The sequence below is a fragment of the Lolium rigidum genome, chromosome 1 (assembly GCF_022539505.1).
Source record: "Lolium rigidum isolate FL_2022 chromosome 1, APGP_CSIRO_Lrig_0.1, whole genome shotgun sequence".
Taxonomy (NCBI): Eukaryota; Viridiplantae; Streptophyta; class Magnoliopsida; order Poales; family Poaceae; genus Lolium; species Lolium rigidum.
Window position 1 is genome coordinate 35,536,977 of NC_061508.1, and position 12,672 is coordinate 35,549,648.

At 41.0% G+C, this 12,672-nt stretch overlaps 1 long non-coding RNA gene across 2 annotated transcripts; it reads right to left on the reverse strand.

Moving 5' to 3' along the window:
- Nucleotides 1–436: 436 nt before the first annotated feature.
- LOC124671025 lies at nt 437–1,463 on the reverse strand. 2 transcript variants are annotated; one of them, XR_006992672.1, is made up of 4 exons: nt 1,416–1,463; nt 1,253–1,306; nt 817–1,166; nt 437–726 (listed from the first exon to the last, which is right to left on the reverse strand). It is a non-coding gene; the product is annotated as an uncharacterized LOC124671025 (long non-coding RNA). The 2 variants fall into 2 exon arrangements; XR_006992671.1 differs by having other exon boundaries at nt 817–1,306; nt 1,416–1,462.
- Between the last annotated feature and the right edge of the window lie 11,209 nt (nt 1,464–12,672).

A 12,672-nucleotide genomic window follows, 5' to 3' on the forward strand; every position in this document is an offset into this window, starting at 1 on the left:
AGAAACGATGAACCTTCCCTGGTCAGAAAATTATGCATCTTCTTCAAATCATGCATGGGAAAATTCATCTGCAAGAACAACTATATACTCACCACTCATTAGATGGCTCGGTGGCTCGGTGAGCACCTCGACGGAAGAATAGTTAAACCCTTACATACTAATATCATGTTTTGGTGGAGGAACATTTGGCAGGCATATGTCATCAACATATATGCAAGAAACTCTGTGTTTTGCTGAGACCATTATATACACACAAACAATAATAAAAGGGTAAGGAAAGAAAGGAAAAAAATTACAAAACAGGAGAGGAGATAGTAAGTGCACATATAATACTTTATTTTCCTAACCATATTGTATGGATTTCGATACATAGAGACAGATAATAATTTATGGGCCAGTGAAAGACATGACAAAATTTGAGACATTAAAAAAATATAGGCTACCATAACTAACCAGAATACACGAAGCCAACAGCCAGATAAATAATAGCGCAATAAGTTGCAGAAAGAATCGAGGACCACAAATGATGGATAAGTAAATACAAAGTGGCATGCTGAAGTCACATAATGAAATGAATAATAAATCTTGCAGGAAACAAGTTAATTTCAAAAAAGGAGCCTACCAACACTTCCTTATAATTCATAGGAGTTGTTGGTCCGTAGTAACATGGAATTTCTTGTCTGAAGAAAATGCCTTACATGATTATCTGTGGGTCGATCATGCTTGCTTCACAAGGAAAAAAGGAGCTTGTCATCCCAAGGAATAACATATTTTGATAAGCAAAGACAAACCTAAAGAAAGATTTATATGATTTACCTTATCATGCAACTAATATCAGCTGGAAGCCCGCCTTCTCGCCATCAGGCACTCGTATAGTAGACTTTTATGCATTGAAGCAGTTTCATAGGTGGAGGAAGTTCGCGTGAAGCACATCACAGGGCCACAGCCTCGGATTGTACATAAATTTAACTGCAAACAGAGCCAGATGAGCTGCAGATGACTCAAGATGAAAACTACTATCCAAGCTGTAAAATGACTACAGATAGAATTCAGTGATTCAGTAATTAAATAAGTGATAGAGAAAGCATAACTTAGCTCCACGCCTTTTTTTAGCAGTGGTAGATAAAAGTTCCATGGCTAATTATGCCAATCATCATAACCTCGATCTGCAAGAATCACATAGAGTTGCACAAGTGAAAGAACTATATAACTGGTCAATCCCCATTCACAAGAATAGGAATGAGGAGCTCACAGAGGTGAGCCTGGAGACATATTTCCTGCAGCTGCCTCTCCCTAGACGGTGAATCTGCTGTGCGACCAAACCCTAGCAGCAAAATAAATCAGGTAAGAAGAGGAATCAGAAAGATGAGCAGAAAGAGGAACCCGTTTGCAAGGAATAAATGAAAAAAACTCACCCTCTGCAGCCGTCACGCAGTGCACCTCCATCCACGAGATGTCCAGCCGTGTCAGACAATTATAGTAGGAAAGAAGATTAAGATCCAGTTATTAGTGAATATTGACAACTACATGTTTTAGCAAGCAGCATGACAGGTCCTCTGATTAACACATGTCAATTTAGAATGTGTAGGCTTAGATATTTCTGCACTTGCTCTTTCCTCCTATCCCATGCTAACGCAGACCTCTAATAAATAAGATTATGCCATGTAAAGCAAGAGGGACTATCCCAGGCGGTTACTCTCGTCTCAACACCTCGGTGCAGTGGTGTGCCTTGTGCTCTTCCTTTCAAGAGCCGCAGGTGAGGAGATGGTCTGGGGATAGACAAGGGAAAACTACCATTAGAAACGGTTGTACATACACATGGGCTGAATTTAAAAAGGGGAACATTGACCTGATATATGAAGGGGGGCAGAGCTAGAACCGTGATGTTAGTGCATCGTCTAGACCATGGACCAGACAACCAAAGCACACCAGTTATCTCCCTGCAAATTAATTCAAGAAACGTGTCAATGATGGACTCACATATGCATGAAAATCAGAGGAAAATGCATAAACACCTGCAAGAACCCGAAGCCTGGCAGAGAAGCCGAGCCACTACTTGGAAAGAAAGAGACACGAAGCCCGTCGTAGCCGGGTAGAACAGCAGGAAGTTGGCATCTAAAACAGAAAACCAATATCACCATCTCCATTAGAGAACAACAACATTGACGATTCAGCTGGAGGCTTAACAAACCTCATATAATTTAGCTTCGCGAGATCATATTCCAAATATTTATTCTACAAATTTAACCTGGGTGTATACCTTATTTCTTCAAAAAACATCATATTCTAAATATTTATCCTACAAATTTCTAAAAAATTACAAACTATGACGTGCATGCCAGCCTATGAGCTGACTACTTTTACTTGAGGAAAAATGAAAACCCTCTTAACTTCTTTAAACACAATTGGTACACTTCTGCAGCGAAGAGCCCACATGACAAAAGAGCGTGCAGAGACATACCATATCAGCACCAAAGATATCTGAAGTAACATAATTGTCTAAAAATGGCAATTGAACCAAAATACAAAAACTAACATTTTGATGCCCTTTAGATCCGTGAACCGAGACTACAGAAGGAAAGCACATATTCAAAAAATTACCAAGCATGGGACATTTGACCATTACATCATTACCTTACGGATCAGATAGATCATGTCCATTTCCATAGCTGCAGGAATATCCATCATATGCTCTCCATAAACAGTGCCTAATTGGACTGGTGACGAACATAATTGGGAGACACGTGGTTTTTTCCCAATGAAGCTCCTGCAGATCTTCATAAACTAGGATTGAACTTAGCAACGGAAAGCTAGTAGTGGTACTAATCAACAAAAATAGCTAGCTAAAATATGTGCCATTGTATTAAGTACAGTATACATAACAGAGCAAAGAAAATTTATACATGAAGACACCGGAACAAGGAATATAACATAGCACCTCAGTCCCAATCCTATTTTGCAATGTGGTGATTGCATTCTTCAAATAAAAAATCCTAGGCATGAAAGGTGCCAGTTGTGTTGCTGCAATGCAACATTTGGTTATCCATGATATGCTCTGCTTGAGGAGAGAGGACAGATCATACCGTGTACCTGGAGCATGGAGATGGGCGCATGGCTTCTTTCCAGCGCCGAGGACGACCATCTGACATAACAAAGAAGGACAATCGAGGATGGCATCTATATTGCGCAGGGAAGAAGCAGTGGCAGCCTGGCCACTGCTCATGTTGCTTGTCTTGAGCATCGAGGAAGACAGAGAGAGACGAGCAGACAGCAGCACAAGTAGCAGAGCATAAATGGCCGGCCACCACCTGCACCAATCCATATCGGCTCAGTCCCAATCCGGAAGACATTATTGGAGAAAAACTCTACAAAAAGAACTGGAAAAGGGGCAAAGGATACATCATAACCAGCTAGTACCAAGCAAGCAAGGGAGGACAGCAGAAACCATGTACTGCAACCTAAGAAGTTGATTCCACATGGCACAGTTAAAATACTACAACAGACCCGTTAGTCAAGAATAACACACCAACTAAGCATAAATCACGAATTCCATAGGAAAATCAAAAGATAGACCGGAGGGAGATGGTATACCAAGGGACAAGCTGTGGGGGCGCGAAACAACTTCGAGCGCTCCAGCAATATTTGGAGTGCGTCCTCAAGCGGCTTCAAACATGCTATCACAATTCTTTTGTAAGTTTCACCAGATTCCTCGAAGAAGGCACCCTGACGTCAAGGTTCTATGTTATATTCAGGTACTGCACACTAATCTTGGAAGGCAAGATACTGCATCGACAAGTGTTCTGAGGTGGAGTAAAACTGCACCTTCTTGTATGCACACGCTGAAATTTATTGGAAGCAGTTGTATTAAAGATTTAAAGTCAAGCTGAATCCAGACAGTGAAAGAACTGTACATCTAATAGGATGTTGTTTGATTTGAATAATAGAGAACGAACCTGAACAAATGATGGCTTATTTCCCAACAGAAGGAAACGACTGTGGTCACCATAAAAATACTGATTTGGGTGATAATTTGGCTTCCAATGGATCCTCCAATTCTGAATTGCCGAGGAAGAATAAAAATCAGGACAAATGAACGGCAGAAGGCCTGTAGAGACACATTTAGAGCCCTTCTCATAGATGGTAGAAGCCCCATCTTCAATCCATAGAACAGAGGTCGCTGGATAATTTAACAAAGTCAGAAGTACGAAACTGGCAACATACTCAAGTAATTGCTAGGAAGAATTGAAGAAACTTCGGAAAATAAAGAGAACATTACAGGAAACGAATCTCTACCAATAACAGTGAAGACAAAAACAAAGTGTCTGAATGGAATTTGACCATAACGATGTTCTCAGAAAAGAACAGACATTGCTCGTATTAGTCTTCTCAATTATCTCATTCGAATTTCAAACTTAAAGTATCTGTGTCCAATAAATATTGATCGAAATAATGCAACAATGCTACCAGCCATCCCCTTCTCTGGTCAAACACCAAAGTAAAATACCAACATATAACAAAACATATTCCTTCCTATGACTCAATAACAGAAGTCATCAGCACAACCACTTATTCCCATGCAGTTAATCCTAATCCTAGTAATATGAATTCTAAGCTGGACAACTCAAACCCAAACTGTGATTTTGGAAGAATCAAAGAGTACATCTAGAAACCCAAACTGCGATTTAGGAACGACGATAACTGGAGCAACCACCTCCCACGCCCAAAGTCGTGAGCGTCGGACACCGCGCCCAGCACAGCGCCGCGGAATTCCAGCCCAGCGACGACAGCCCATCCGGCATCCTCGGGGACCAGAGATCTTATGCCAAACTAACAGATAGAATCTTATGCCAATATATGCAATTTATCCTTCTGATGCTGGAACAATCTTATGCCAAACTAACAGATAGAATAGAGAGACAATATGAGATTCTAAAAGCTGGGCATGGACACACACACTGCACATAACCGGTCGTAGGTGTTACCATTTAACTTCGCTTCTTTAGCATGTCCTAGTCCCATTCGAGAGAACATAGTATTATTGAAGCAGAGCCCAAGGTACCTTCAGTCTGAGATTGAGCTTCTCGTAAACGACATCGGACATAATGTGGTAGCCCGCTATGTAAGCCATCAGCGCCTTCAGCATCCTCTACTTATTGGCGCCTGAAAACATGGAGAAAATAGATGGTTTCAAATCAAGCAACAGTTGGTGATTTAGTTTGGCCTGGTAATGTTGCGTAAGTAGCCTAGCGGCTACAAAATATCCAATTAATGTTGTATAAGTAGCTAGCACATGACTGTCATTGCATTCCAGAATGGTGTTATATCTTTTGGAGGAAGTATGAACAGAGGTCTAAGATCATCGTTTCTGAACCACCAATATGTTCCAAACACATGGATAATTAAGATTACGAGTGATCCCAACAAACATATCAACTTTTCTCTCACTATTATCCTCACTGGCCATCAGACTCAGTTTACATGATTGAATAGCCATACTATTTTTTGCTTGCAGTAATAATATATAGGAAACTGGACACAATTAGTCGAGAACAAACCTAAATGTTAAGGCCACTCAATCAAAGCTAGCTAAAAAAATCCATCAATAGATCGCATTCACCGACTTGCAGGCATTGTGTAACAGTAATGCAACTAAGAGGAAAAACAAGAAAACAATAAAATAGATAAATCACGTAGCCAATTCCAAATAACTAACCTGCTCAAAGGTGGCCATTTCTAACATTTCTTCTTGCGGACATTGCCCTAATCATAATTAATGTCCTGGCCACCAAGTCCTCATAATTAATCTGCAAAAATCACCGAAAGCTGTTTTTATTAGTATGCATACACCAAGAAATCAAATTAAAGCAATATATGTAAACTTTCCTAATCCCCAAATATACATCTCTCATTTAGCATTAATAACAACCACCAAAACAATGGTACTCCCTCCGTCCCAGTTCACAGGGCTTGCGCGTATCCTTAGGTTGCCTATTTGACCAACATAATATCAATTGTATAATACAAAAATTATATCATTAGAAAGTAGAACATCTAAGCTTTCTAATGATATATATTTTATAATATATATTTTGTATTATGTTGATAAAATTTACGACCTAGAAATACGTGCAAGCCCTATGAACCGGGACGGAGGTAGTAATACATTTTTTGTTGGAAGACATCCAACAATCCAAATGAGTAAACAATGCATCAGATCGAAACAAGATCATTTGACACCAGAAGATGTCGGGCCCATCAAAGGTAACATTCATATTGATCATTACCTCAATAATAACATCAGAATCAGATACACTATTCTTTACGCCAGTGATGATATTCAACACAAGGGTTTCCACCTTTACCTAATAGCATTCCCAAGACCCTAAAAATAGAACTGACATCAGCCACAAATCACAAGTTGTAGAAAGAGAAAAAAAAACCAACTAAACAAGCTATATTCAGTTTGGTGGTACAAAGAACTTTGCAAATCATAGGGAACTTCAGGTAAAATAGTAAGGCCCCCCAAAAGCAAGTTTTTGCCTTTCCGTTTAACACTCCATTGTCATAATTTCGTTTCAAGTACTCCCAGTGCTTTCAAGGATAAATGGATACATCATCATAGCATAAGTGCTAGATAGTATACTGAGCTCTCGAATTGTTGAAGCATGAGCTGCAAGTAAATACACCTTAAAAAATCAAAGTTTTTTTTAACCTAAAATCGAAGAAAGTGATTAGTAGTCATGAAGCTTAAGCAGAAGCTCTGATATCCACGGTGACACAACACAAATCATGAGGTCTCCAAATATACATGCATTTGTATGCATGATTTGATATAAGTGGAAGTGACAGGTCACGAAATTAGTGCAGAGTGAGTGGTCTATCATTTAAACCCTATTAAAAGGTTGAGCATTGAACTTTGAATAATCAAAGAAACCTATATTGTACCCTGCACAAAAGATTACCTAGAAGTTGCATATTGTCCATTTAACAAACATGATAGTTAGTACTGTAGTAAGGTAAGTAAAAGGCTATGTTAAGTGTTTTTTATAGAGATTATTACTCTGCTGAAAGTGCAAACTCAACTAATTAGCATGAATTTTCTTCTGATTGAATGATTATCAAGTGCGTGGACCACCTAACAATATCATCACTGCTCTATTTTTCTCCACAACATTCAGAACTGAAGAAGATATCCATATGTTGAACTTTAAAGTTCATGTTTTTATGTTTAACAAAATATATATTAGCAAAAGATAGCAGTTTCACGTTGCTTTAAGAGGAGCACATGATTCGAGATATGAATCACGGTATAAGATGCAGAAATAGAACTATACACAAGGAAGAACTACTCTAGCACTAAAACCTTCATAGAAGTAACACCCAAGGCAGATACCAATCTGGACAACGGAGAGGGTCGGCTTTCACATTAGAGAGAGATGAAGAGGAAGGGGTGGAGGGGGAGAAACAAACCTGACAAGGAGGTCAAGGAATCGGTCCTACTTTCCCTATCTGCTCAAGCAGGCAAGGTAATCCCACTCCGGCCGCTCTCCGCCCAGGACGACAGCCAAACTCCCCATGGCCGCGACCTGCAGCAAAATAAATATACACATAAATGATAGGCTAAAATGAATAGGACGTTGACAACATCACAACCCAAAGGGAACACGAGATCGGAACCACACATATGATCTTCTCCAAAAGTCAGTCATTCAATTAGACCTAGTATTCAACCGTACCATTGGTAAACTTACATGTCATTACCCATCGCAACTTCATTGCCTCAATGATTCCATCCTATCTCTTGCTTACACTATGCTCTCCTGTGATATTCAGCACATCAAGTTAGTTCAAAATTGAAGCAGTCATAGGACTGATCTTTCATACCTATGTCTATAATCACTCACCATGGTAATTTGTTGATCCGATAGAGTGGCATCTCCCAAGCTAGCTTCATACCAAAGAGATCCATCATGAATCTAGTCTCCTCTCAGGAATTATTACGGACCGCGAGTACAACATGTGAGGAGAGATAACTTGAGACGTGCGGGACAGCGGGAAGTAGGAGAGAAGGGATGAATACCGGTACCAACAGAGCAGCTCCACGGAGGGAGATGGCAGGGGAGCACCACTGTCCGGCTAGGCCCGCTCTGCTCCAACACCTCCAGGAATAGGAGTACAACAAAATAAAAATCTCCTTATCAAACCCTAGAAACGAAATAAAATTAATCAAAGGAGTAATCTCCTTGACATCAAACCATAACTACTATATTAAACCTTAACCACTTCGATTTTTCTCAGATTTTTGATTTTCTTTTGGACTAACTTCATGGTAAACACGTGTGATGTTTGATGTCTTGATTTTTGCAGCCTCTTTCCTGTGTACGTTTTGGGGTTCTGCAGCAATTTGAAAGTGTTAATGGATCCTCAGTGGTGATTTTTCTTGGTATTTCCCTGGTGTGGCTGTAGCTACGATGTAGTTGAGATGGTGGTGGGTCATTGTTCCCTGATGAGTCTTCAGTCGAGGATGGTCAAAGCGGCTCGGCCACGACCCTACGCGTATCTCTCTCCCGAAACTTCTCTCTTCCCAATAATTTCAATCGCCACCTCCCCAGTCGCGATGCTGTTCTGGAAGGCCGGAACCCTAGCGCCGCCTCTCCTGCCGGCGTTCCTCGGCCGCTGGCCCGCCTCCGTCCGCTCCTGCTCGCCGGCGGTATGGTTCGTCAAGACTCGGCTCTCCCAGCTCTGAAAACCATTGTTTCGGCACGGCATCGTGCGGCTACTGCACCTCATGGCGTGATGCCGCCGGGACATGGAGGAGGCCGCCCCGGTGCTCTCTCCCGATGGAACAAGGAGGAGGTCGCCGGAGCAAGCCGAGATCCCAGTGGCGTCCGCGCACAGGCTTGCAGGAGACACCGAGGAGTACGTATGAGGCCTGATTTGCTCCCTCCTCCCCTAACCCCGAGCGCCCAATCTTTGTTCCTTCTATTCGCAGGCAAGAGGTTCGAGGCAGAGACGCCATCGGCTGCAGTGACGCACATCGCCGGCCGGAATCTAGCCGCCGTCGACCACAATCTTGCCACCGCTGCCCGAATCCAGCCGCTGCCGCCCGAAATCGGGCCACCTTGGCCTGGATTCGCCCTTCCCCATCGTCTAGAGCCGCCTCCGCCGTCGCCCGTCGCGAGCAACAAGGTAATTTTGATCCGGTCCTGCTTTCTCCTGTCTTACTTCCTATCATCCTACCTAGCTGTGCTGCCGCTGCGTGCTTTTCTACAGTTGCTTGCTTTGCTGCCGCCTGGCATCGTCTGCCTTTTCCTGATACGCTGTCCAGAGAGTGAGACGCAAACAACATCATTGTTGTTGATAATATAGAGGCTGAGGCTGGTGGTATCAATGCAAAATATCCATGGGCTCATGCTTCAAAAATAGCATCACACGCAACAGCATCACACGCAACAGGCGAAGGAGGCAACTTCTTTGTTGTTTCCAGATTTTGCACGGTTATGCCTTGCTCTCTCTCTTATGTACTAAATTCTTGTGTATTGCTGATAACCTTTCTTACAAATTAATGAACAAAGCCTCCTTCCTTGTGACAAGCTCTGGAAACCAGCAACAATGATACTGCATTTTTTTAATAAGTTCATATTGTGTAGTAAAATCCGGAGTAAGTGTCTGTTTGTTGCAGTCCCTGACCATATATGGCACAAACACATGTTTACAACGACCTGAACATTGACTACCTGAAGATGTTCCAGCCGTTGCTATAGGACTGTGAGTCCATCCACATTTTCTTTTTTGTTACTACTTGAAGATAGTTTGCTGCTTTGCCACTGATATTGGTCACGGCACAGTTGGTAACATAGGCCATCATCAAGGACGTTTTAATCGTGATGGTATTTTAGTTTTATTTACCTCATGTATCAGAATTTAATGTATATCTTCAGGTCGAGGGTAAACTCATGAGCTTTCTTATCATCTAGGGTCTGTGTCCAAATTGCAAGTACTGAAAACATTCCCTTTTTCGGGACGATACTGTCTATCGCTAGCAGCAGTGCAACAAACACTGTCAAGGGAGCCAAGTGTGTCCCTTTAATTACCATGGTTGACATATTTGCAACTGTACCTGATTGGCATGGATGAAATTGCCGAGTGTAGAAAATGTAGATGTATATGAGTGTTGCAGCATACAGAAGCAGATGTGCTCCTTCCCTACAGCAAATGCATTGCTTCTCACTCCTCTCTCTCACACACGGTTGGTGTTGCTGATCCACACTCTCTCTCTCTCTGATGTAGAGAAATCTGCGCACATAAAGTCGTTTGATCATATAACTATGAAGCCTAGAAAAGATTATTTGGGGGTTCTATTGTAGGCTATCAATCGTGATTTGATCCTCTCGAAAGGGGGACATGAAGACAGTATTCGGAGGACAAGTGGATGCAGCCAAACATCAGGGGAATCCAAGTCCGAGCATAACCTCACCAGTTTCCTGCCCAACACCGGCAACAAGCTCATCATCGTCGACTTCTGTTGTCCCTTACGGCGTCGCGGACAGGCTGTCCACCCCAAGGTATAGAGTGATTCTTACATAAAGTGCTCCTTCCGTATTTGTGATTAGCACATATATGTCTGACAAGATAGGCAAATGGCATGGTACAATAAGCTAATATACATTATTTTCCACCTTCCCTTTCTGCAGAAAATAATATTTGTGAGCTGAGATGTGATATCAAAGCATTCACGATACTGCATTTTGGCTGAACTATGTTGTTTAACTATCTGCAGTGTTAGATTCAGTTTAACTATTTTTACCCTGTTAGAAGATCAGTATTGTGACTGGCAACGGGACCAACTTTATGTTCCTAAACCAGTTGATTTTTTTATTAGACATAGTCTTTCAAGCTAAGGTGTCATGTTATAGTCATTCAATTGGCTCAGTAGCTCGGTATTGTAACTATCAATCTGGCGAACTTTGTTTATATACCAGTGATTTTTTTCTGTTAGACATACAATTTCAGGCTAAGGCGTCAAGATACAGTCGCTTATTTGGCTTCGTTAATTATATGACGATGGAAGATTAAGAACTTGATTTTGAATTGTTCAATGGGATCTCGGATGCCCAACTCTTATTTCATGTCTGTACCTCCTCTGTTCTTCTTGTGCTTCTTCTGCTGTTGCGGACTAGCTTTCGGTTTTTCGTTTATGCTCTCTGTGAAGACAATTGTAATCATCTCAATCTTGTATTCTGTTTACTGCTCTTGATGAAATTAGAAAACAGTATTGCGGTATTTCATCAAACAAAGTGTCTTTATGGTTTATCTATCATGTTAAATAGTTGAGGCCAGAGTTTCAGACATTGAAGATTGGTAAAAGGATAATGAACTACTTAATCTATGAGTTTGTATTAGTGTTCCCCTGGGCCAAATAGTGCAAATAAAGAATGTTATCTGTATTTCTTTTCCCCTTGAAATTATTATCTTCCGCCAAGAAGATCACCAATCCTTGAACTTATTTATTTTACAAAATGCAAAGGACAGAATACATAAACATCAATATGTGATAAAGCAATACAAAATCAGATTTTTTTCACATGGTGCTCCCAATCTTATTGTTATTACTCCAAATCCGTGGAAGATGTGCATTGTCATGTGTATTGTTTGACCACATATTGATAAAAAAGTTTCCAAGGTGTATTACCAACTGTCGTGTATTGTGTGTATCTGCAGTGAACCAATGTGTAAAAAGTTTCTCTATTTGCTGTTTTAAGGATACTTTCCATTTTTAGTAAGAGTGTCACACCAAAACTGCAGTGCTCTAGATACTATGAGAGCAAGATACTCATGTGGATCTAAATCTATAGGATCTTTTCAGTGCCGTCGTAGACATTTGAGGAGAATCTAAAAGGATACATGTTAGCACCACAATTCTTATTTGTGTTTATGTCTACAAAAATGTTACATCTCACTCTAATATATCCTTCTGATTACTTCTGACTTGTGTCACTTAAAATGTTATATGTGAATGAAAATAGAGTGCATACATCATCTTACTTAGTGTTTCTGACTATACATTTTGTGTAGGGACAGAGAATATAGTTTAAGTTTATTTCATCAATAGTCATGTTTTGCATTGATCTAATTTGATCTCGAGCACTTCTCCAGTTTAAAAACTAAAGGGAGGTTGGTTCAACAGTCGTAAGCTTATTTTTTCACTGGACAGTTCATCATTATGTTTACGTGTACATCTTCAAAGTTAGTCTCCCTGCCAGCTGTTGGCACTACCAATTATTTGGCGACAGAATTGGCTGTTCTGGACTTGCCTACGAATTGGGTAAAAAATACACTTTAACTAAGGGAGAGCTGGGTCAGTCAAAACTGCGGCGTTCAACCAAAAGAATAATTAGATTTCATGGCCGTGCCAAAAAATGTGTATGGCCAGCTTTGGTTCAAATTCAAACAGACCCATACTTTGCAAGTTGTCTAGAAGCTCTTTGTGCCTGTTAAATATTAAATGTTCAGTAAATATTAAATGTTGAGGACGTGCCTTTTTGTCCCACCTGTACATTGGACGCCAACGACATATCACTCCTCGACCCACTTCTCGCTTGCCAGCGTCGCCTAGATCAAGCTCTAGAAGAGCTTCATTGGCAAGTCCATGCCGCCAACAAATCACTCCTC